At 45.3% G+C, this 22,815-nt stretch overlaps 1 protein-coding gene across 1 annotated transcript in view; it reads left to right on the forward strand.

Annotated features, from left to right (window-relative positions):
• The window catches only part of TIAM1 (TIAM Rac1 associated GEF 1), a 358,191-nt gene that overhangs the window by 9,301 nt on the left and 326,075 nt on the right, over positions 1–22,815 (forward strand). Inside the window, exon 2 of the mRNA XM_006155262.3 lies at positions 11,919–11,971. The gene's annotated coding sequence lies outside the window, so the exon portion shown is untranslated. The remainder of the gene's footprint in view (positions 1–11,918; positions 11,972–22,815) is intronic.

Genomic DNA, 22,815 nt, shown 5'->3' on the forward strand with positions numbered 1-22,815 from the left:
AAAGAGAGGGGGAGAGACGCACCTTTGATAGGGTCTGATCACCCCTTTCCCAAGCTCAGCCCTCCAGCTTTTCAGGATCCTGGGTACGTGTCACACACTTGGCGTGTTTTAGACTGATCCAAGGCTCTGAACCTGTGGTCGGCTATACGGCTTCGAGCACTGCAGTTTAGTTTACTATGAACTGTGCCACCGGGCTGGGCCAATGTGCTAGTTTTGAGTGAAAAAAGCAAGTTGTTGAATATATATTAGGATTCTATTATACTTCTGTTGAAAGTAAGCAAATAAATTGGTTGTTATTTCTGGGGAGTGAAAGTAAGTTATGAAAACATTTTTTTAACCTCCTATATTCTGTATTAAATTTTTGAGCTTTTTCTTTTTAAATTCATGTGTTTCTTCCATGAGTAAGAGAAAAGACACACACACACACACACACACACACACACACACACAGCACCCCTAAGAGGGTGTCAGAGTTGCAGTCCTCCAGGTGGCCATGGATCATGGGCATGTATGTATGTCTAGCACATTCAGGGAAGTCTACAGATATGAAACTGGAGTCTCTCCATGTGGGTTGGCCTTGTAGTGTCCCATTTTACCTCTGCACCATGACTCCCCCACTTTCCCTTCTTACTTTTTAGTTAGAAGTGTGTAATAAAACAAAACCAGACTAACAGAAAGCCTGGATTATATTTTAATAGGACTCACTTGGTCATGGATGATAAAACTTTGTACTGTCCTCTTAAGACAATATGCATTTGCCCAATGTAAAGTTTTCATGTGTCTAGTTTGTAAATTGTTACTTAACAGTTCTAGATACAACTAATTTTTGTTGCTAGGAAATGATAATTCCATAGATATTCAAACCTTCTCAGTAAGATCAGAAATCTAAATTTAAACTTCATTGTGACTTTTCCGTTCACCCAGTAATTTTTTACCAGTGCTTCCTTAATGAGGCTAATCATCTGCCTCTATACATTGCCTAAGCTGGTCATTATTCAGAACTCCCAGCAGAGATTCTGGAAACCTGGAGGTATCTGTGAACTGACATGGACCAGGCCTGTGTTTCCTTAGCATTTGTCTGAGCGCTCTCAGCTGCCTCAGACATGAAGAGTCGTAAGATTTCACTTGTTTCCCAGAAATAGCATCATTTTCCATGATACCAGCTATCCTGCCTCCCTCTTCTTTCCTCTAAATACATTTCTTTCATGTGTTTGGCAGTTCCATCCTCATCTTCAGATGTCCTCCGGTGTTCCTGACCTGAAATTAGGAGCAGTAAATTTAGTTCCATTCCTGTGGCTCTGAGCATGTGAAAAAGCAGGGGGAAGTGTGCATATTGGGCTAGAAATAGACAAATCAGTTTGTAACAGTCTAAAATGGAATAGTAAGTGTGACTTCATATTCAGTCATCTGCAAGCAGGTTGCCTTTTCCAAACATGTCATAAAAAGAATTTCCGGAAACATGTAGACTAGGTAAATGGTACGCTGTAGATGCAAAGCACAGTCGTGCTTATGCTAGTGGAGGAACGTAGTTCCCCTATCTCCCAGTCTGTGGGTACCGTCGCCTTTTAAGTCATTAGATTAAACCATATCAGTTGCCAGATTTAGCTACCTCAAAGGCAGTTTCATCTGGCCCGACCGAAGATGGCTGATTTACTGAGTTGTAAGGCACGGGGAATGTGTCTACATTAGGAAGGGACATGAGATGGATACGCTCGAAGGAAGCCGGGCATCTCTTTTTTATTCTAACCTGTCTCTAATGGTTAGTGTTCACTTAGTTGACACTTGGTTGTTGCTTCACTTCAGAAAGTATCTGGAGCAAAATTGGTTGCCTAGCAACATGTTCCAGCCCAGGAGGGTTGGAGAATGGGTCAGTGATTAACAATTATGTACAATCAAGTTTAAAAATGCATAGCAGCCTGCAACACGCATGCCTTGACCACTAGGAAGCATCAGCATTCTGCCGCCCTGGGTTTATGGCTTATTGTTAAGTGAATTTATTGCAGTTGTGGTCTGGACCTCATGGTGGCAATTAAGAATGACTTTGTTTGTGACCAACGCAGGCTTGTGGTGCCCCTCTGCACCGATCCATCTTGCAGAAGCATCTGATACCCGTCATTTGGTTGACCGCCTGTTTGGACACTGGTCCCCCTGGAAAATGAAAAGAGCAAGTAGAGAATCTGGTTATTTATAATTGTTGTCGTCTCAACAAAGTGGCCCTTATTAGTGACTCTGTAATTTACTCAAGAATAAATACTACACGAAATGAGTGTCATCAGCTTCCTCTCTCGATTTAAATCATTCTTTCAAGAATTACGGATGCAGTGCAGACGTTCTTTCTGAAATTGTCCAAGCCCTTAATCATTTCTCTTCCTTCCATTCCAGGCAAAGAGAAGTTTCTGCATAATCCAGCCCTTACTCAGTCTCTCTGTCAGCACAAATATCGATGGTGTAAATCCTGAAAATGGCAGTAAAGTTAGGAGGCATTTTTATAACTCTGGCAAAGCTAATCCTGCACATTTCTTTGTTGAGAATCATTGAGTTTAATTGGCTAATCAATTTTTAGGCCTTTTCCATTTGTATTTTGTTTAATCAACAAAAATAAATTGCCCTGCCAACCTTGAAAGATCCAAGTTGGAGAACAGTGGCAAATATTTCGTTTGTCCTGCCAAAAGTGCTTTCCAACAGAAATGTCTTAATTGAGGATGATTTATATTCGGAAGTGCTGATGTTTTAACATTTGTCTGAAGAAGGAAAAGGCTGTGTAAGCAAGCAGTCTGCAGCCGTTTTAGGCATTGTTTCTGACATTTATCCACACTCTTTATCCCTCTTATGTTTATATAAAAGTGATCTTCCATAGCCTTTCTTGCTAATGATTCAGAACTGCCTCATGAAGTAGCTGTCAAAATATTCTCCAAGGCTTGCGGCTAGAAGTCTTTGCTGGGCCAGCCCCATAGTACAGTGGTTAACTACTGGGTATTGGGAGCTGGATCCCACATGACTAACCATAGTTTGAATCTCTGCCCTTGCAACTTGAAACATATACTGGGTACATGTCTGTGTGAGTGCCCAAATTCATGACTGGATAGAGGAAAGGAGGAGAAAGAATTGTGTTGTGATCAGTCCTATTGATGGGTGTGCTTTCTCTCTCTCTCTCTCTCTGGTAAGTACATGTACCCTCTGGCAATTGAAAAAAAAGTTTTTACTGAGGTGGACTCTAAAATCTAGGCCTACTCCCCTGTCGGCGTCCGCCCCAGGGCTTGGGTCTGCTGAATCATGATCAGAGGGCTGCTGCTGAGGAAGAGAAAGAGGACGAGAAAGAGAAAGCCCTCCACCTTGCCAGGACCTGGGAACTGGAAAGAACGAGACAAAGGGGTAGAGTGGAAACGGACACAGGCAGCCTGAGCCTAGGTAGCCCAAGCAACTTGTGCCGCCCAGACAAACTGGACGTCTTTATTTATAGTACAAGAAGACATTACACATGTGTGTTTCGTGATACTTCATGGATTGGTTGCTAGGTTACAGTCTTCAGGGATGGGGTGCTAGGTTACAGAAAAAAAGAAGCCATTAACAAATCTATAAGAGATTGGTCACACTCAAGGCAAGGTGTATCCCTTGGCGGTAATCCCATCTAGAGTAAATCTCATCTTCCTTTCTAATGCAGAGAACTAGCTGTTAGGTGTGGGGAAGGAGCTAAAGAACTTCTCCATAAGGAGTGAGCCACCACACCCAGAGTAGGCTAAAGAACCTTTCAGATGCAGAGCAGGGATTGGATTTTACTATTTGGGGTCAAGATGTTTCTTGAAGTCCATCAGATGTGTCTGTTGGAACGCCCCTAGTAATTTCCACCCTTGCTCTGTCTGCAGCCAAGGTCAGGGAAAGACAAGTTACAAGGTTCTGCCAAACCCCAAAAGAGCATGTGGTGTTTGCTCAGCACATGTCCCCACACTCCCCCATTTTACTGGATTTTACCCAGGTGACTCCTATTCTCTGGGCCTTTGGTGGACAGCGGGTGGCATCTTAGTGTTGGCAGACATGCCATGTGAGCTGCCCCCGTGAGGTGGGCTGTCGTCCTGCTTTCTTGGAAGGAAAGCATCACTAATCATGCTGGCCATGGACTTTGCTCTGGCTGGGTGATGAACTTTTCCACAGTTGCAAGAATCCAGGGTTAACTTTTGCTGCCTTCTTTGTACATCAAGAAAGGGGACGAGTTGATAAAATGTAAGAGCTTTCAGCTGCAAAAGAGACCCCCCCAACACACACACACACACACACACACACACACACACACACACACACGTGCCTGTGCACACACTGCTCCACTGAGACAGGCGTTCCCTGCAGGGCCTCTAGGGTGTAGGTATGATAATAATGGCTAACGGATGCTTGTGCACCTGGCACTTCCCCAAGAACTTCATGTGTATGAATTCATTTAATCCTCATTCACCCACTAGCTACTTAGTTCTCATTTTACAGATGAGGAAATGGACACATTAGAGTAGTTGGGAGACTGGCCTAAAGTCAGAGCTAATAGGTGAAGAAATCAGGATGTGAATCCAGATAGTGTCTGACCCAGTACTCACATTCTTAGGGGTCTACCTTTCATTGAATGTACCCTTATTTGTTCAATATTCCCCAAGTTTCTAGTGCAGGGTGGCAGCAGCTAAGAGGACAGAGGAGAGGAAACTAATGAGTGAATGTAGATTTATGGAATTTACTTCACACTTTCTTATGGACTGCGGTGGTCATTGATTTTCTAATTGCCTCAATCTTGGTTCTTTCATTGATCTCCAGCTGTACTGGGACACCCTTCCAGTTCCCATTGATTTCTTCCCTGCTAACTGTTTATTTTCCGTGCGGGCCTTTCAGAACTCTAAATAGAGCCAATTGTTTTCCAGGGCCCATGAACAGACTACCACAGAGACCTGAAACTTACTCCATGGTTAAAACAAAAATTAATTTTTTTTTTTGAGAGAGATTTTTGCTATAGGGTGCGTGCACTCACTCACCAGAGATACAGAGATGGGTAGAGAGAAAGTGAAAAAAATCACCATCCAGGAGGGATGGCCATGCTGCATTCCCTTCTCCTCCATTCTCTTCTTGGGATTTTGGGCATGTACATATGTGCTTGGCTTGAGTTTCAAGCTGCTGGGTCTGGGACTTGAACCATGATCAACCATGTGGGAGCCCAGTGCCTTAATCACTACACCACCAGCTGGGCCCTCAAATTAATCTTAATTAAAACCAGGATCCAATATGATGCAACTCGACAACTTCTGAACAATGTCCTGTTAATAGCTAGTTCTAGAAAACCAACAGAATAACTAGTTCTGGAAAACCAACAAACCTCTGGCAGATGCCTCAAATTGTAGCATCTTTCTATTTACCCAGACGTTGACCATTCACTGAGCAGCCCTATACCACAGAAACTTTGGTATCAGGGATCAAATGATCCCTGGATCAAGTGAGGGATGAGGAAACGTTTTATAATTGGTTGGAGTGGGAAGGCCCACAGCAGATTAGATAAATTAGTATAATGATGATGAAGATACCTGCAGAGTACAATTTCAGAGGAGTACTCTATGCCAAGCCCTGTTCATAGCATGTCGCATATATTAATCCTTAATCCTCCGTCAATCCCATTAGTTGGATGTTATTATTATCCCCATTTAACAGATAAATATGTGTTAAATGTGCATCTCTACTGTAATTTTAGGAACTTTAAAGTATAAAATGCATCTAGAGTCGAGGACATGTGGTGGTTGTTTTGCAGACTGGTAGCACCAATATTTGGCCGCTCATCAGAGCACAGAGGCCTGTTAGAAGGCTCTTGGAAACTAGTGCACACGTGCTGGGCAATAGGACAGCCCACTTTATTTAGTTATTACTGTACTTTAGACGCTATTCTAAGAACTTAGCATGAATTTATGCAATCCTCACAAAAAGGTAGTGCTGTAGTTTGAACAACTACCCCAAAGTTCATGTGTTGGAAACTTAATCTCCAGTGTACCTGCATCAAAGGTGGGACCTGTAAGAGGTGATTAGGGCATGAGGATTTAATGGCATTAATTCATGAATGGGCCCATAAATTGCTGGAGTGGGTTAGTTATTGCACGAATGGGTTGGTGATAAAAGCAAGTTGGCCCACCACCTCACTCTCGCGCATGTGCTCTCTTACCCTTATGTCATGTCATGATGCAACAGAAGACCCTCCCAAGCTCCTCAGCTATGGCCTTTTCAGCCTAAGAACCATGAGCTAAATAAACTGCTATTGTTTATAAAATACTCAGTCTGAGGTATTCTGTTACAGCAGCAAAAAATAGACTAAGACAGGGACCACCAGATGGCGTAATGGTTCTGTCATTGGACTCCCATGTAGTTGCCATGGTTTGAGTCCCAGACCCAGCGGCTTAAAACTCACATTGAATGTGTATGCGTGTGTGCCCAAAATCCCAAGAGGAAAGTGGAAGAGAGAAGACTGTGGTGTGTCCATCTTCCTGGAGGGTGATTTCTCACTTTCTCTCTCTCTGTCCCTCTCTGTTCAGCGAGCACAGGTGCCTTATAGCGAAAATCTCTCTTTAAAAAAAAAAAAAGAAAAGAAAAGAAAATAGACTGAAACAGTTCGCTACCAAGATTAGGATTATACACGATCCATAGGTGAGAAAACTGAGTCACAGAGGATGATCTAACTTGCCCAAGGCCATACTATTACACATGGCAGAACCATGTGTCAGCTAGGTTCCTGAGCCATGGCCCAGGGGCACTTTGCCTCTGAGCTAAGGACCTTTGTACAGCTGAGAGAGGGAGAGTAGTCTAGGAAATGGACACTGTAGGGCTCCAAGGTGTTAGAGGCTCCAGCCTCGCCCAGGTGCCAGTCCCAGGTTGCTGCTCAACCTGGAGTGAAATCAGGGGGGTTGATGTGTGCAGGGTCTGGTTGCCTTCTGTTTGTACCAGGAGTGACACAAGCAGCGAAGAGTACTGATGGGGTCCATACACATTCCTGGGAAGGCATTGACTGGGGCTCGTTGCTATGTGTGGCACAGTTTCTCATTGACCCCCCCAATAGCCCTGTGAGTTTTATACTGAATGATCATCTCTGTGTTGCAAAGTGGGAAACGAGCCCAGCGAAAGTGAGCCACTTATTTCTGGTTGCACAGCAGGTGCGGGGTGGACCTAGACTCTGGGCCACCCATCAGCAAGGGCAATGAGGTCACCTGCCGAATTCTCTGAGCTTTGAGCTTAGTCGTGCTCACCTGGACAGTTCCTGCGTGGTCAGCTCTGCTGTTCTGCTGTCTCCAGAGAATTTTCCCCCTCTGGTTTGTTGCCTTGTTGCTCTCCCATGTCTCACCAGCCTGGCGATTTTCAGAACAACAGGATGAGCTTTTCCTCAGCACCGGAACAGTTTTTGCTCTTGCTTGTGCATCCGAGCACCTGCTGAGCTGATGAGCTTTTGAAATGTCAGTTGACTGTTGGGGGGAGCTGTGAGCGATTCGCAGGAACACGCCATCCCCGCTGCCTCCTTAGGGTGGGTGGCTGGGGGCGGTGGCAATTCCTCCTCCAGCCCCTGCTCCCCTGCCCATGTGGCGGCCATCGGTGCCCGCCAGCTGCCCGTTCATCTTTATTTTCCTGGGGAGACGGAGCATTTCTATGCTGTGTTTCTCTTAAACCGTTTATTGCTTTTTGACACATTTTGGGCAGCTTTGAGGACACAACACATTTTTTTTTTACCTTTTCCTTTCTGGATTTGTTGTTTCCAAAAAATATGCATGTATACAAAATTCCATGCGAAATCTCTGGGTTTTGGTGGCCGCCCTTACATTCTGATCCTCTTAGAGCCCTCCCTTCTCCTACTCACATACCTCGAAATCGAGCTTGAGAATTGGGTTCTCTGTTTTCCTCTCACAAGGAAGAACAAGAATAAGTAATTGAATTTTGGATCCCATATCCCTTTTCTTTATTCATTGTTGTCAGTCAGAGGTTTGTCAGGAACATATATGGCACAGTGGTCAGAGGAGAGTTGAATGAAGATTATCACAGGTCGAGAAAAGCAGAAAGGGAGAGTGTGTACCCTGGGGCAACAGGAGGAAGCCCCTCCATCCTCTAGGGCTGAAGATAAGAGGGGGAGGGTGGCCTGAAAAGCCAAGCAAGACCTGTGATGGAGAGGGCTACTGGCACCTCCCAAGGGTCAGTGGGTGAGGAAGAGGGAGGTCAGCCTCTTGGGGCACAGGCCACAAAGCAAAAAGATGGAAAGTGATCTAAAGGGCAACCTGAGAATGTTCAGCATGTCACCCTTTTAGGTTTTTTTTTTTTTTTTTTGAGAGATTTTTACTGTAGGGCACATGTGCTCACTGGAGAGAGAGAGAGAGAGAGAGAGAGAGAGAGAGAGCAAGAAATCATCCCCCAGGGGGATGATCATAGCGTGGTCCCTTCCCCTTCTCCATTCTTCCTTCAGGATTTTGGGCATGCACACACATGGGTGCATCCCAGAGTGAGTTTTAAGCCACCGGTTCCAGGATTCAAGCTGCTATTGGCCATGTGGGAGTCCAGCACCCTGATTACTATGCCACCTGCTGTCCCCCCTTTTAGATTCTCAACTTCTACCTAGGAAGTACATGGCCGTTTTGAGAGCAAGGAAGGCAGTTTGGTCTGAAATGCTCTCCCTGGGATTTGAGCATCACAAGGAAATGGCTGATTTTGTGCTGGGGAAGTTTTGAAATCCCATTAATGATTGATAGCTTCCTGCTTTTTGGCAAATGATTTTAAAGCAGCTCTTTTAGTTTTTTTTTTTTTTTTCTTTTTGTTTTCCTTTTCCTCGTTTATTTGTTTGCTTGTCATTTCAAAGCCACTTTGAAAGGCTTCCTTGCACCTCCTGATGATGAAATAACTGCCTCGCCCTCACAGGGTTGTATAAACTGTTACACGTTTGAAGGTAGTTTTCCCCCTATTTCATTGGGTAGCTTGATGTATGGAACTGAGAGCACGTCTAGATTTTGTAGAGCAGGGAAACTACACGTCAGGAGGACACTCAGGAGTTCAGTGCTAGACATTGTAAGGGACTGAGGCACTTGGCCTAGGGCCGGGAGAGCTGCAGCCTGCTCCTGGCTCCTGCTCATAGGTCCGTGACCTGGGGCCCTGCCTCTAGGGAGATGCCAGGGCCTCTGCCCACTGAGTTACTATTACTGACATAGACGCCTTGACCGAACCTGTGTCCAGCTTCACTGAGCCCTTGACCTTACCCTCCATCCTGTCTTCCTGCTCAGCCTAGTTCTATCTAATCAAGTTACTCATTGCCCACCATTATTGTTTAAGTCCTCAGCAAGAATCCTGTTACGTTGGGTTAGCAAAAATCTCACAGCCTTACTATCTCTTCTTTCATCCATGTCTACCTCCTTATTATTTTTTTTTTTTAGAGGTTTTCGCTATAGGGCGCATGCGCTCACCAGACAGACAGAGAGAGACAGAGAGACAATAGAGACAGAAAGCGAGAAATCACCCCCCAGGGGGGTGGTCACGCCGCAATCCCTTCTCCTCCATTCTCCTCTCGGGATCTTGGGCACGCACGCACACGCGCCCGGCGTGAGTTTTAAGCCACTGGGTCCAGGACACGAACCACGGTCGACTATGTGGGAGTTCAGCGACATAGCCATTACGTTAACTGCTGGTTCCCCATGTCTACCTCCTTTTGGTCATTGGCTATAAATCCGCAGCGGTTTTATGTTGGGAGCTGAGCCTCATCTTCATCCTCATTGCTATAGCCTTGACACCTACTGATAGTTCTGAATAAAGCCTGCCTTAGTTTTTTTTAAAAAAAGTGTCAGAACAGGTGGTGTATGGTGGCACCGTGATGACACAAAGTTCCCTGATGCAGACCCACATGGGAAAGTTTCATGTTGGGGCTGGAGACCTCCCTGAGTTTGCTGGGCACATGTGTGCCCATGATCCAGGGCTGTCCGAGTTAGGGGCTGGGGGGTGGGTCATGGCATCAAGACCTTGTTGGGTATGCTGTCTCTGTCTTTTTCACTCGTGGAAGAAATAAACAAACCTTTAAAAAACAGTCAAAAAAATGTTTGTCTTGGGAACCAGCAGTTAGCGTAATGGCTATGTCGCTGGATTCCCACGTAGTCGACCGTGGTTCGTGTCCTGGACCCGGTGGCTTAAAACTCACGCTGGGCGCGTGTGCGTGCGTGCCCAAGATCCCGAGAGGAGAATGGAGGAGAAGGGATTGCAGCGTGACCATCCCCCCGGGGGGTGATTTCTCGCTTTCTGTCTCTATGTCTCTCTCTGTCTGTCTGGCGAGCGCACGCGCCCTACAGTGAAAATCTCTCCAAAAAAAAAAAATGTTTGTCTTTAATGTCTCTCACCGTAAAATGTTGGAATTGCATGGGATCCTTGATGGTTTCCTGTCCAACTTCTCTTGATACGGGGAGTTATGCAGACAGGTCTCTACAGGGACCCCAGGCACCACCCCCTGAGCTGGTTCTCATTAAGAAGCCCTGCCTTTCTCTTAACTCCCAAATCTGCCTTAACGTTCACTCATTTATCCTAATTCTATTTGGAAACTTCTTTCTTCTCCCATTAAGAGACTCTGTTCCCTTTTGTTAGGGTTCAGAGTAAGACTCAGGAAGCACCATCTTGAGAGAAAAAGGAAAGTTTATTGAGAGAAAGAGTCCCAGGGCCTGAAGCTGGAGATGGGCTGGCCCAGCCTACCGAGGAGACATGATGTAAATATGTATATGGGAGGCATGGAGGGATAGGGTCACAAGAATGGTGGATACCTTGATTAGCTTACTTGCCACTGTGACCTTATGGGCCCATCTGTGGGTGTCACTTCCGGTAAGGGAGGGCTCTAGTGGTGAGTTCGCAACAGCCATCTCCTTGTTTTATGTTTTACTTATTAATTTATTTATTTTTAGGAGAGGTTTTTGCTATAGGGTGCGTGCGCTCACCAGACAGACAGAGAGAGGCAGAGAGACAGAAAGCGAGAAATCACCCCCCAGGGGGGATGGCCACGCCACAATCCCTTCCCCTCCATTCTCCTCTCGGGATCTTGGGCACGCACGCACACGCGACTGGCGTGAGTTTAGGTCACCGACTCTGGAACTTGAACCGCAGTCAATTACATGGGAGTCCAGCGACATAGCCATTATGTTAACTGCTGGTCCTGCATCTCCTTATTTTCTGACAGGAAATTACGTAAAGGCCATTCAGGGGCTGATCTAACAGTTTTTTTTTTTTTTTTTGGGAGAGGTTTTTGCTATAGGGTGCGTGCGCTCACCAGACAGACAGAGAGAGGCAGAGAGACAGAAAGCGAGAAATCACCCCCCAGGGGGGATGGCCACGCCGCAGTCCCTTCTCCTCCATTCTCTCAGGATCTTTGGCACTCACGCACATGCGCCCGGCGTAAGTTTAAGCCACCGGGTCCAGGATGCGAACTGCGGTCGACTATGTGGGAGTCCAGCGACATAGCCATTACGCTAACTGCTGATCCCATCAGTTTTAAGCATTTAAATCATTTGAATTAAATTGCATGTTATTGCTGTTCTTGCTTTATCAGGATTCTGAGCTAGTTGATCTGTACTCCTTGGTATGGTGGGGTATGCTCAGAGTTTGGTAGGTAGAGTCACATCAACTGGGTCTCTTGGCTGGTTCTTGCTCCCAGGATATTTACCGTAGAGGCTGGATTAAGATGATGCTTTCCGAGGTTGATATGTGGAATCCTTGTGGTCACGTCACGCAGGGTCCTCATTGCTCTGTTCCTCTGCTTCTGAGTCCATTGTTTCTTTCCTCTGCTGGTAGCTCTTGCTGGTGCCTCCTCTGGTAGTTTTATAATGACACATTCTGTTTTCATCGATGAGATAAATGCATGGGCTTGGTGGAAGCTGTTTGTCACTCAGAAATCTATTTCTTTTTTAAACTTCCAGGTTGATAGTGGTGTTCCAGATGTTAACCCTGCCAGAAGCCTGACCTTCACATGGTGAGCAGTTCACAGTCTCGCACCTTGAAGGACTTTTTAGGGATGTTAAGAGTTTGTAAATAAATTTGCTTCATTTCTTTATATATCATATAGCCCCAAATCAGTGACTGGTTTCTGTTGATTTGATTCCCCATGATATGTACGAAAAAAAAGAAAACCATACTTTACACTGTAAAGATGTACAGTGATTAAAAAAGTTAAGTAAACAAAACAAAACAAAAAATGCGACAGTTTTAATGTTGAATCGGCCTGTGTATATGTATTGGAACAGGGTTCTGACACATATGTGATGGTATCTCCTTTACCAAATCACAAGCGTAAAAAAATATAAATATAAAAATACTAAAACATTTGTTACAATAATTTTGTTTTTCTTTGTTCATCCTTCTGCATGTTAGATGACATGGATCTTTATTCTCAAAACATACTTTAAGTCAGCCTGGATAGGTTCACGTTAAATATCAGTGTCATTTAATTCAAGATGGTTGAGTGTAAGCAGCCTTCGAATTCAGCATTTGGAGGCCTCAGTGTGTTTTTTTTTTTTTTTTTTTTTTGAGAGGTTTTTCGCTATAGGGCGTGTGCGCTCGCCAGACAGAGACAAAGAGACAGAAAGCGAGAAATCACTCCCCGGGGGGATGGTCACGCCGCAATCCCTTCTCCTCCATTCTCCTCTCGGGATCTTGGGCACGCACACACATGCACCCGGCATGAGTTTTAAGCCACCGGGTCCGGGACGCGAACCGTGGTCGACTATGTAGGAGTCCAGCGACATAGCCATTACGCTAACTGCTGGTTCCCAGCCTGATTGTTTTATACCTTCTTCCTCAGGTAGTATAAAGCTATCTCTTCCCTGTGAGTGTGCTGTATGGTTTGTTTTGCCCTGATTGATCAGGAATTCTCCATACATGTAATGTATGTCTCATGTCAAGGGTTTTCAAAGTAAGTAGAGTTGTATTTTTCAACTCAATAGAACTCATCTAGTTTTATCTAAGCAGTTCCTCTTGTCTTCGGTTGTACTGTATGCTACATTATTATGGATCACTGTGGAATTCTTTATGCTAAAAAAAGAAAAAAGAAATAGATTTAAAATATAAAGAACATTTTTGCTTAATTGCATCTTAATATAATAAAAACCAGGGTGCAATTATTATAAATGATAGAAGAAAAGAATTAAAGCAGTGAAATTGCTCAGCAAAGATTCTGATTCATAATGCATTTGGATATAATTGGTATCATAATGTATAATTAACAATCTTTCTTTGAAGTACAAAGCTTAAGTTTGGTCAGAATGGGATCCTCCTAGTCCATATGATGTCTGAATTAGTTCTTCTTCTTTTTATTTTTTAAGTTTACTTATGTCTTTGAGAGAGAATGAGAGAGAGAGAGAGAGAAAGAGAGAGAGAGTCTGACAGGCACCCCCAACAGGGCCTTCATCCCTTGACCCACTCCCAGCTTCAGTTAGCGTGGATCATGGGCACATGTGTTCGAACCAGGGACCTTCCCTTGTGAGGCCACCATTGTGGAATGCTGGTTATCGCTGTGCTGCCTTGTGGCCTCTGAATCAGTTCTTACAAAAGCACTTCTGAACCTGCACCCACATCATAGTGTTTTGCTGCCTGCCTCGTTGTGTGTTTTGTGGCTGAGAGTAGTAAAAGAAAGGTTAGGGGGACCAGCAGTTGGCGTAATGGCTATGTCGTTGGACTCCCATGTAGTCGACCATGGTTCGAGTCCCGGACCCAGTGGCTTAAACTCACACTGGGTGCATGTGCGTGCGTGCCCAAGATCCCGAGAGGAGAAAGGAGGAGAAGGGATTGTGGTGTGACCATCCCTCCTGGGGAGTGATTTATTTCTCACTTTCTGTCTCTCTGTCTTGCTGATGAGCGCATGTGCCCCATAGCAAAAACCTCTCCAAACAAAAAATAAAAAGAAAAAAAGAAAGGTTAGATCTGAGGGTCTTCCAGAGCTTGACCAGATACTCGCTAAGGGCCTAGGTTTGTCAAGGAAGAGCACAGAGGACAATTCCTAAATATAGGCTCTGGCTCTGGCCTCAGATTGCAGGGTCATTTCCTGGGGATTGGAGCAGACCAGTGGCGGTTTCTTTTTGCCAAGTGTCCAAATGGCTTGCAACTTACTTCTGGAAACAGGCTGAGGAGCCCTCCCCGCCCCCCGGCTCAGTTTCTAGACTCATGCCCTAACCTGGCACTGTGGCTCTTATTGCTGTCATAGTCAGGAATGATGAGATCAAGGAACATCAATCACCAGATGAGAGAATGGAAAGAAGAGAATGGACTTCAGTCTCAAAGTGAGCCTTGGTTTTCCTGTGTTGTGTTTAGTTTCCTATTGGCTCCTTGAAGACCGGGACAGCAGAATACTGAAGAACACAAAGAGGAGTTCTGGGAGAGAGTGTACCCAGTAGACCTGAGCATATGTATTTCCATTTACCATGCATCCCTTTGGTTCAGGCCTTCCTTGCCCATCATCTACATCCAGGCGCCTGGTCGGTGGTAGGTGCTGTGCATTGCCCCCTGGTGGTTGAGTTCTTCAGCCCCAGCCTGTTGGGGAAAGTTTCCTGTGTGACCCAAACAGCTGATCCCCAAACCCTCACAGCAGAGCTTATGGCTGAAGGAGCCCTGTGGGTAGGGTGGAATGTGGTGGAAGGCAGCACTGCTGGTGTACTTATATGGAAGGGATGACTGCTGCTTCAACATTTGAGGGCTCTTCTTTGGGGATTGCTTTCAGAGTTTGTAAATGTAAATTCTTGGAGCCAGCTGGTAGTGTAGTGGTTAAGGCACTAAACTTCCACATGGCTGACCACAGTTCGAGTTCTGTAACAGGCAGCTTGCTTTCCCACTTTCCCTCTCTCTCTCTGTCTCTCTTTGGCCAAATTAAAAAAAAAAAAAAAAAACAAAAGTGATGACTAAAATTAAATAAAACAATTCTTTAAAAATGGAAATTCTTTGGATATCTTCATCAATGGCAAATCTTTCTCTTTAAGGATGATTTTGACTTTCGGTAATAATTTTTGTATTTTTATCATTTCTTTCATGAGAGAGAGAGAGAGAGAAAACCCCCAACAGAACTTTGATGCTGCGCTCCTTCTCCAGGCCCAGCCTCAGATCTTAGGCACACACATGCCCAGTGCACTCAGGGAGGACACCCAGGGAGTGTTTTCGGGGAGTACACTGGTGAGTATACTCAGGGAGTATTGTCAGAGAGTACACTGGGGAGTATACTCAGGTCATGTTTCTAGGGAATGTTCTCTGTGAGTACACTCAGGGCATGCACTTAGGGAAGACTCAGGATGTGAACCCGGAACTTTCCCATGTGCATGTGCTTTGCAGAGTGTCACAATTTGCTTGTCAATGTTAGGCCCCTTGAGTTTTGGTATGATGTTTAACTCAATTGCCTCTCAGCTGGTTTTCTATTTCATTCCTGTCCACATGATGGCCATTCTCCACTGAGTAGCTAGGGTCCTAAATGGCAGTCAAATATCACTTCTCTGCTCGAAACTTCTTGGGACTTCCCATTACAGCTTGTTTGCAACCCGCCTTGCTGCCTGGGCTGCGGAGCCTCCAGTGCTCGCCTGCCCTCCTCTCACTCACCTTCTCCCAACTCAGCACCACAGACACCGTCTTTCTGGCCTGAACCATACCAGCTTGCTGCTGCCTCTGGCCTGCTCTCTGCATGCCATGAGTGCTGTCCCTCTAGACTACTCCTGAACAGCTATTCATTTCCTTCAGCTCTCAGCTCCAATGTCACCTCCTCAGACAAGCCTCCCCAAAGACCACATCTAAGTAGCAGCCCCTACAGCCTTTCACACCCCCATATTACACTGCTCCTGGCACCTACTGCTGTGGTAATGCCAACTCTCTTCCTCTGAAGTGAGTGGTTCCCAAGGTCAAATGCCAACTCTCTTCCATTGAAGTGAGTGGTTCCCAAGTTCCCAGTGGTCTGACCCAGCTGTCACCCCATAGGACACTCACTCAGAGACAGGTCTGCTAAGCTGGGCACATTTTTTAATTGGATGGTGTCTGGTAAGTCAGTTTCCTGAGATGACTACATTGCAGGGATGATTCAGATTCAGAAATACATGTTGTGATCTGTCTTGGTAACAGTACCAAACCCAGACAGTTTTCTTATTATACCTCATGTTGGGGTGGCCTGTGGTGTGGTTGTTTCTAACACGGATTGGGGTGGTGGTGGTCTGTTTTTTGAGACCTCAATAGCCACCCAGCCTGCCAGCACAAGGGTGACATGGGGACTTTTCCAGAATCTAGGGCTCTCAATCTCAGAACTAGTGGTATTTTGGGCTGTGTAATTCCTTGTGGTGCAGGCTGTCCTGAGCGTTGTAGGATCTTTAACATCATCCTTGGTCCCCATCCTGCAAATGCCAGTGCACTTCTCTGTTAACAGCCACTAAAAAGTTTCTGGACTTTGCCATATGTCCTTGGTGGAGGATGGGATTTCCCCTGGTTCATAACCATTGGTTTAGTGAAATACTCAAATGCTCGAGATTCTGGGATCCAGCCCCAGCTTCAGCCAGGCCTAGATCATGGGCAGGTACATGCCTGCATGCTCAGGGATCTCTCTGGACATACACCCAGGACCTTCCTACATGGAATTGCTTCACAGAGCATTGAGTTTTACCACCGTGCTGCCATCTGGCCAGTACTGCTCATCTTTTATAGCATACTTAATCATTTATCTATGAATACAGATAGTGTTTGCTAATATCTAAGAAAGTGCTTTGAAACATAGCATATTATTCAAATTTATGAATTTATGATTATGTTGATGACTAAAGTTTTGTAATTTGCATTTGTAGTCTCAGTTTTTTTGTCATCTTTTTCATTTATCCTTTTTTTAAATTTAAAAAGTATGCTAAGTTTTAGCCATGAAATACAGAGAGATAGAGAGAGAGAGAGAGAGAGAACCCCTGACATGTTCATGGTGCTGTGGTCTACTCCCAGCTCCCAGCCTCAGCCGCCTGGATCAGGGCATGTATGCTCCTGCTGTACTCAGGTAGACCTCTGGATGTGAACCCCAAACCCTCCCATGTGGGTCTCCTTGAAGAGTACCTCATTTTACTACTGCACCAGCACCCAGCCTCCCTTTGTCATTTACAAATTATTTCTTCTCTAGCCAATCAGGCTGTTGCTCTTTGCTAATGCATCAAGTGTGTTTGGTACTTAGGATGACAGAGACGGCACCTCAGGAAGGAATCTTGAGGTACCTTGGGACAAGTAATGTTCAGTGAATGGCATCGGCACTGGTGCTAGCATCATCATCTTGAAAACCGTTTTATTTTTTGGATGATTAGGGCCCAAGGAGGAACGGTGGTTCACTTAAGTCATGGTTAATGGTGGAGCCATCGCTGTTTGGATGTTTCTGGGAGGTTTTCTTGTGCTCCTGTTTTCTGCGAGGATTGTTGCTATGGTGCACAGAGATTTCTACCTGCCCGTCAAGTTCCCTGCTGGAACCGGAACATAAAGTGCCACTATTCTGGGCTCACAGCTGATTTGTTGACAGAAGTTTTAGTTTTTGTTTTTGTTCTTTAGAGATTTTTGCTATAGGGCGCATACACTCACTAGAGAGACAGACAGATTCGGAGACAGAAAGCAAGAAATTCCCCCTCCAGGGGAATGGCCACACCACAATCAAATCAATTCTCCATTCTCCTCACAGAATCATGGGCATGCATGCACATGCATCTGGTGTGAGTTTTAAGCCACTGGGCCTGGGACTCAAACTGTGGTCGACTATGTGGAAGTCCAGCAACATAACCATTCCACCAGCTGCTGGTCTTGCTAAGAGAAAGTTTTGGAAAAGGATGATCAGGAAGGAGACTAGTCTAATCAGAGGAAACAAGAGAGGAGGGGTACCTTAAACCACACAGACATTTAAGTGGAAAGGAGAAACTACGAAAAGTGTCACAAAGGGTTGCAGGGAGAGAGGGGAAATTCCTGGATAAGGAAACTGAAGAATTAAATCAATTGATTGAAACTTTGGATCTTGTTTGGATTCTGATTTGAGCAGAACAACTGTGAATGAGGGAGAGAGGTAGACAAAATCAGGGACCTTTAAAACCAAATAGTTCATTAGTGGCAGTTTTTTTTTGTTTTGTTTTGTTTTTCCCACTGGGGCTATATAAACAGCATTGGGATAAAGCTTAAGAAAAAGGGCAGGCCCAGCAGTTGGCATGGTGGTTAAGGCACTGGACCCCATATGGCAGACTTAGTTTGAGTGCTGGACCTGGTGGCCTGAAAAACATGCTAGACTTGTGTACATGTGTGCCCAAAATACCAAGAGGAGAGCAGAGGCAAAAGGATTATAGTTTGGCCATTCCCTTTGGGGGTGATTCTTACTTTCCCTCTGTCTCTGTCTCTGTCTCTGGTAAGCGCACTCGCCCTTTGCTTCCCCTCCCTCCCCCCCCCAAAAAAAAAGGAAAGAAAAGAAAAGAAAAAGATGCTCCTATTTTAGAAATACTGGGTTGTTGGGAAAGTCATGTTGCATTTTTGCATAGAAAACTGTAGAAAAATATGTCGTGACTTTCTCGATGACCTAGTACATACTGATGCCGGCCCAGTGGTGAAGTGGTGGCGTGTTCCTCTGTGATGCTGAACCCATGCAGAAGATCAAGGTTCTGTTCCCAGGTTGCCCTATACACCCTGGGCATGAGCATGAGCGGGCACTGATCCTGGCTGGCTGGAAAAGCTGGGGGAAGGATGGGATTGCAGGGTGAGAACCTGTTGAAAGTGTCTGTCTCTGTTTCTCTCATGGCAGGAATAAATAAATCAACTTTAAGAAGAAGTACATCTTGAGGGAACCAGCAGTTAGCGTAATGGCTATGTCGCTGGACTCCCACGTGGTCAACCGTGGTTCACATCCCGGACCCGGTGGCTTAAGGCTCGCGCCTTTGTGCCCAGGATCCCGAGGGGATTGTGGCATGGCCATCCCCCTTGGGGGATGATTTCTCGCTTTCTGTCTCTCTGTCCCTCTCTGTCTGTCTGGCAAGCGCACACGCCCTATAGTGAAAACCTCTCCAAAAAAAAAAGAAAGAAAAAAAGAAGTACATCTTGATATATTTATAGATGATGTAATATTTTTGAGATTTTCCTATTTATTTATTTTAGGTTTTTGTTATAGGGCACATGTGCTTGCTAGAGAGAGAGACACAAAGAGGGATGGCCACACTACAATCCTTTCTCTGTTCTCCGTTTGGGATTTTGGGCACTCATGCACATGTGCCTGGCATGATTTTCCAGCCACTGGGTCTGGGGCTAGAACTGTGGTTGAAAATGTAGGAGTCCAGTGCCTTAACCACCATGCCATTTACTGCCCCCCCCCAGAGGCCACATGCATTCACCAAAAAAAGACAGAGTCAGAGAACGTGGGAAAGCACCCCCCCCACACACCACCACCACCACCCATGGGGTGTGGTCATGCTGCAATCCCTTCGGTTCCATTTCCCCATTCTATGGGGATTTCAGGGTTACACACACACACACACACACACACACACACACACACACACGACATGCTTTTTCAAGTCACTGGGGTTGGAATTTAAAGCGTACTTGGCCAGGTAGAATCCAGCTTCCCTAACCATTAGGCTTTGGGCCTGGTCTGAGATTTTCCTCAAAATAAATAATCCAGTGTGGGAGGAGTATAGTGAAACAGGACTGGATTGTGGGTACGTGGGGATTATGCACCCAAGATAAAAGTGGTTGCATAGTTAATAACTAAAAAAACAGAAAGCTGGTTAACTGTAATAAATCTCAAACTTCTTTGCAAGTTACAATAAATAGTGTGAGAAATTTGCCAATGTTTCAGTTTTATCTTGAAGAAACTCTTCCAAGGCTAGCATACGTTTCTCGGCTTCCCTGGCAAAGTTCCTTTGCCCTAAGTGACAGGTGGATGTGGGAACAGGAGCTCTAGGAAGCTCCTGTTCACCTGGGTGACAGGGAGGCTGCTTCTCCAGCACTTGGCTGCTGGTTCCTGCCAGGTACAACCTTCTCCGTGCCAGTGGAGACCCTGCAGGGCCCCTACGGACTAGAAACACGAATGTCTTCTTTCCTGAGCATTTTCCATCTCTTCTGCCTGCCTCCCACCCCTTCCACCAGAAATAAGTAACCCATAAACTATATACACATATACACATACAGACGTTTATATAAAGTAGTAATTACATATAGACATATATGTATATATGTGTACATGTGTGTGCCTGTATGATTACTATTTTTACAAGTACAAGTAACGCATTCATTGTAAAATGACACTGGAGAAGAATGCAAGTTCTTCTTCTATCTCCCCTCCCGTCAATTTCATCTCCCTTGCCAGAAGTAAGCATTTGTAATAAAAAAGGTGATGGGTGTCTTTTTAGGTCCTACTCTGTTACTGCTGGCACGACGAAAGATTAAAACAATTTTTTTTTTTAATGAAATAAAGTTAAACTGTCACAAAATGATGTGAATACAATACAAAAGAAATCCCCCCCTTCCCGAACCACTTGAAAGTATGTTACAGACCGCTGCTTTGTTGCCCTGGGCTTCTCACTGTGCAACCCACAGCCGGGAGCCTTCTCCCTTCTCCTGTATGGGCTGCACAGTCATGCATGTCAGGAAATTAACACCCACACATTGCCACCTCCTAATCTGACCCCAGTCACATTTTTTGTGTTGTTCTTGGTATGTCCTAATTGGACAGAAGGGTCCAGATCAGATTTACACACTCCATCTAGTTGTCATAATTCCTTTAGCTGGGAACAGTTCCTCAATTTTTCTTGACTTTCAGGATTTTCCTTAACCCTTTTGAAGAGTCTAGGACATTTCCTAGACTCTTCCTCAGTTGGAGTTTGCCGGTACTTTCCCGTGATTGGGATCGGGTTCTGTGTCTTTGGCGGGAACATCACGGAATCGATCCTGTGTCCTGGCACTTTGCATCTGGTGGATTAGGTTTGGAAGTATCCTACTATTGACTCCTAGTTCATTGTTTCATTTGATAGGCTGGATTCTCTCACTACCACGGTTTCGATACTCAGCTGCTCACCGTTTTCTCCCGGAGGAGCCCCATCAAGCAGGCATTCGTCTGCCACCATTCTCTGACTCCTGTTTCACCTTCTGCTGTAATAAGATGTTCTAGGCTCATCTTATACTTGTCCTGTCCCGGGGGAACCAGCCAGTTGTGGTCTCTTTATCTGTAGAGTCAGGAATGTTGGGGTCAACATTTGGGCATTCCTTCTGCTCATTACTTACTGGGGTGAGGCTGGCCTCAGCCTCTCTCTCTCTCTCTCTCTCTTGAACTCCTCCCCTGACCCAGTCGGGAATGGTCATGCCATAATTCTTTTTCTTCCATTTGCTCCCCTTGCAGGATTTGGGGCATACCTGCAGATGTACCCAACATGACATCCAAGGCCCTGGGGCTGGGACTCAGACTGGTTGGCCATGTGGGCTCTAGCTCCCTTAACAGCTGCTGGGCTGGCTGTGGCCTTCAGTTCTGATTCAGCCCTACAGAGTTCATTCTAATTTTCTCCCTTGCCCTACTTAAGTGCATTCTCCACCAAGGAGCAATGTGGTGCTTCTTGTCCTTAATATCCTCTGTGATTGCTTCACATGTGTGTAACCACTCTCTTGTTCCTGACCTTACCTCCTTCCACTGCTAGTCCTCCATCTGAAGGTTTTAATGATTACATTACATGAGGAGGAAAAATATTTTTGTTTTATATTTACATAAAAAGGATCATACTGGGACCAGCAGTTAGCATAATGGCTATGTCGCTGGACTCCCATGTAGTTGACTGCAGTTCGAGTCCTGAACCCAGTGGCTTAAACTCATGCTGGGTGCTTGTGCGCGCATGCCCAAGATCCCAAGAGGAGAATGGAGGAGAAAGGATTGCGGTGTGGCCATCCCCCCTGGGGGGTGATTTCTCGCTTCCTGTCTCTTTGTCTTTCTTTGTCTGGCCAGCGCACGCGCCCTATAGCAAAAACGTCTTCAAAAAAAAAATAAAATAAAAAGGATCATACTACACATGTTTCCTGACCTACTTTGTAAAAAAGAACTGAGAAATTCTCATGGGCATTATTGTGATAGGTATGTGTAGACCTGTTTGATTCCTTAAGGAGTGCTTGAACCATTCAATAAATACTTTACTGAGCACCTGTTTGCTTTTCAAGGCTTGTCTGCTAAGAGATAACCTTACATACAGAATCCACGAATGACACTTGGTTGTCTTCGTTAGATTCTGTTGGTTAAAGTCAGGTTGAGGACTGGTTTTGTGGTTAAGGGAGCTGGGTCCAACATGGTCAACAGTGGTTTGAACTGTGGTCCCAGAGTGCCTAGAACCCCGGTAGCATGGAGAAATGCAGGAAAAGGGATTGTGGTGTGGCCATGCCCCATCATCGGGAATGCTTTCTGCCCTCTCTGAGGAGCACACATATCCTCTGGCAATTAAATAAGTAAAATCAAGTTGCAGGGCCTGTCTCCATTGAGGGTTATACAAAAGGGCATGCATTACTAGGGAGCCATCTAAGGGGATGCCTCCACAGGCAGGCCAGCGAGCTGTGAAATGCAACCTGAAATCGCAGCTCTCCATTTCTAGCTTCTTGCTTGCTGATATCTTCGTGTAACCACCGCCAGGCTTCCAGCATGAGGTTTGGTCTGAGTGTAGCATTGGTACTGCTTTGTCATTTTCATTATCCTTCACTTGTTACATGCTCTCCACCGTGACTTGAAATGTCCTTTGAAATCCATCTTCCCAAACACTGGTTTTTCCTTGTCTCTCTGTCACTCTCTCTTTGGTATTAATTTCCCCCCAGAGCCTAGTGTCAGACTAATTGTCCAGT

This window comes from Tupaia chinensis, unplaced genomic scaffold (genome assembly GCF_000334495.1).
Source record: "Tupaia chinensis unplaced genomic scaffold, TupChi_1.0 Scaffold000443_1, whole genome shotgun sequence".
NCBI classification, from domain to species: domain Eukaryota; kingdom Metazoa; phylum Chordata; class Mammalia; order Scandentia; family Tupaiidae; genus Tupaia; species Tupaia belangeri.